A 3,590-nucleotide genomic window follows, 5' to 3' on the forward strand; every position below is an offset into this window, starting at 1 on the left:
TGATTAATTCATTTATATATTCAAAAATATTTTACAATTTTATAAAAAAAATTGGATTGTTAGGTTATGATGAAAAAGACCAAAATATTGAATAGTTAGATTGCCTCAAAATCATATAGTTTAACTCTTTCAAGTTTTGGCGGTAGAGACACTAGAATTGTGTAGATTAGACAATGCAAACTTAGGATTTTAAGAAATCTTTGTTGGATTTTTTTTGACAAATTTAACTATTATATATACTTGAAAAACGACAAAACATAGAAAACTTAAACCATCAATTTTTAAATTGTAATTATGTTGAATATTATTTCATTAAAAATAGTTTTAAAAAATAATTAAAAAAAAGATAAAAAAAAAATTTTAATTAATCATACTCCGACCTTTTTTTATTTAAGAAAAATTAGGCGTGATTTGCTAAATATTTATTATCTTAATTAATTAAGGAAATGAAATCCATTCATCTAAAAAAGAAATTCTACACTATCAAGAAGTCTTAAAAAACGAAAGAAGAAGAAGTCATTTTCCTTAAATCAATTAACTTTGCAAATGAAAATATCCCCCTTATCTATTAATACATTTTATCACTTTATAAATAAATCAAAACCTATTTTTTATTTTTCCACGTTATAAATAGAATTTGGTATATATTTATGTAGTTGTTATAAATTGTAAAATAATTTTATTAAAATATAGATTAAAATAGATAATTAATTAATTTAAAGTTAATAAAAAATATTGCATTAATTTATCAAAATGAGTAATTTAATATTTTAATAAAATAAAAATATTGATAATATAATTAAGTTATTATAAATTATATATTTCTTTTTATTCCAAATAAATTTTTTTTTCATAATAATAATTCTTATAATGTATGAAAGAATATTCTCTCCATGGTTATATTGATTTTTTCTAAGTAGAATTAGTGAGTAGGCAGTTTTAAGAAGCTTCAAAACTCAAAGTGCTTAGAATTCGATGGAAACATTTCCAAGTTGTAGTGTCTGTCATTATGATTCTATTGGCGCAAACGGTACTCAAATCCGAGTATGTATAATTAACTTATTGCATTCAACAGTTGGTGTTGAAAATGCAACAAGATGATGGAGCTTAGTGAAAAGAAGTCGCCTTCACTAAGTGGGCCCGCAAGCTATTTTTGGCGCAAAGTCTATTTTAGACATATGGATCATGGTCTATGAGTTGTAGGATGCTATTTGTGGATGATTGGTCATGTTGGTAAAAATAGATGGACTTCTATTTTTAGACATATGGGCGGAGTTTATTTTTAGACTGCCAGTCTAAAAATAGAACAGTCGAATATTATTAGCTCTTAATAATATTTGGACTATAAACATTATCTTATCCTCTTGTAGCACTTCAGTTCGAGCTACAGATGTGGCACATGCAACTACTAGAAGGAAATACGCTTTTCTTATGGGTTAGTTGAGCTATTGCATGATGGACTTTAGTTAGAACTCAAGTGATTGAGTTTGGTGGAGTTGATTGAGGAGTTGATGGAGTTGTGTTCAATTTGACTTAGTTGAACTAGTTGTATTTAGTCTAACTGCAGAATACACTAGTGATGAGTGATGTGAATTAATTATTAATTAATTCACTAATTATTAACTCATAAATCAACTAAAGAATACATCAGTTAACTCAGTGCATGGACAGTTCAGTGGAGACAGGTGTTAGAGGTGGAGACTACTATCAGTTGTGACTATAGTTGTGCATGAGATTTGCACAATCAATGATGGAGATTGCCAATGAGGATTGCGCAGTACAAGCCAAGGGAAAACGAGCTTGGATCATTCCTATTCTCACATTGGATTGCGCAGTAGAGGCATGCAAACAACGGAGGAGATTTGAACTTGTGACTTGATTTAGATCTGAGCTAGTTTGTGTGTAGAAGGTGGAGATAGTACTGAGTACTTGTGAGGAGTATTGTACTATGTATTGTTGCATGTTCTCTATCATTATAATATACAGATAGTTGGGGGTTTTCAGCTGTATGCTTTCCCCAGTACATACTGTGTTGATATGTGTGATTGATGTTTCAATGTGCGCATGCGATTGTTTCTTAATTCTGCAAAATTGATGATCAACGTAGAGGAGGTTATGTATTATGCATGCATTCCGCAAATAGTGTATAATCAGGATAATCTCTGTGAATAAGTGTCATATTATTCAAAATTTCTACATGGTATCAAAGCGAAGTTGATCATCAGATCTATTATTCAGAAAGTAATTACATTTTATTTCTTCAGGTAGAGTCTGTAATCGAGCCAGGTAGCGTCTGGATTCATCCTTCTTTTGGAAGGTGAGATATCTGGTAAAAGCCCATACAGTCAATCTCTGTACGAGAAATACTTTGTTCTCACGAATTTTAGATCAGAAGTGGTTGAGTTTTGAGTTGGTGGAATTCGAATTTGCAGTAGTGTTTTCTTGGTGTCGAAGTTGAAATGTCTTTCAACGGATTACGATTGGAGTATGCTCTTGAAGGCAACTCGAATTATATTGCATGGAAAGACAGGATGGAGGCGGTGTTAGATGACAATGGGTTGAAGGAGTTCATAGAGGCTGAGGTCCCAAAGCCTACTGATGCTGCTCACGTTGAGGTTTGGCAAAAGAAGACAGCAAAGTGTCGAAGGATTCTGTTGGAGGGCGTGAAGGATCACATTGTATCCAGCCTGCATGGAAAGGCTTCTCCATACTTGATGTGGAAAGCGTTGACAGATTTATTCCAAAGTAAGAGCGACCAGAGGAAGTTTGCGCTCAAGGATAAACTCAGAAACATTAAGTGTGAGAATGGAGATAGTATGCCCAAGTATCTCACGAAGTTCACCCAATGCCGGGATGAGCTGGGAAGTGTGGGGGTGACTGCCGATGATGAGGACTTGGTGAGCTTGGCTCTCCTTGGTCTTCTGAAGAGTTGGCATTCCTATCAGGACTCTGTTAATGGTCAGGAGAAAATGCCACGATGGGAGAGACTTTGGTCAAATCTTGTGCAAGAGGAGATCAAGTGGAATACCAGGGACAGATATTCATTAAAGGCATTTGATGAAGAAAATTGTGCTTTGGTTGCTAAAGCAAAGAAGGGGAAGGAGAAGGGTTCTCTTTCCGAATCCAGTTCTTCCAATGATGGGAAGAAGGTTGACAAATCGAAAGTGCGATGCTTTCGTTGTCATGAGGTGGGCCATTATGCTGCAAATTGTCCACGGAGGAAATCCAAGAAGGGATCCGGGGAAGGATCTGAAGATGAGGCACTTGCTTCACAGCTTGAGTTGGATTTCACACTCTTTGCATGCATGGTTTCATCCATGGTGGGAAGTGGTTGGTTTCTTGATAATGGAGCTTCTTTCCACATGACTGGTGACAAGAGTTTGTTCAATACTTTGGAGGAGAAAGATCTCCAGATACTCATAGCGATGGGTAATGATGAGAAGTATAGTGTCTCAGGTGTAGGCACGGTTATTTTTCAGAGGGAGCATGGAGCTCACCTTATCTTGACCGATGTCAAGTATGTACCAGCACTGAAGAGAAACTTGGTGTCGATCGCGATGCTGGAAGACAGAGGCTATGATGTAGTCTTC

The sequence above is a fragment of the Pinus tabuliformis genome, chromosome 5_1, assembly GCF_031772625.1.
Source record: "Pinus tabuliformis cultivar Carrire ecotype Pingquan chromosome 5_1, CPIR1, whole genome shotgun sequence".
Classification (NCBI taxonomy): Eukaryota; Viridiplantae; Streptophyta; class Pinopsida; order Pinales; family Pinaceae; genus Pinus; species Pinus tabuliformis.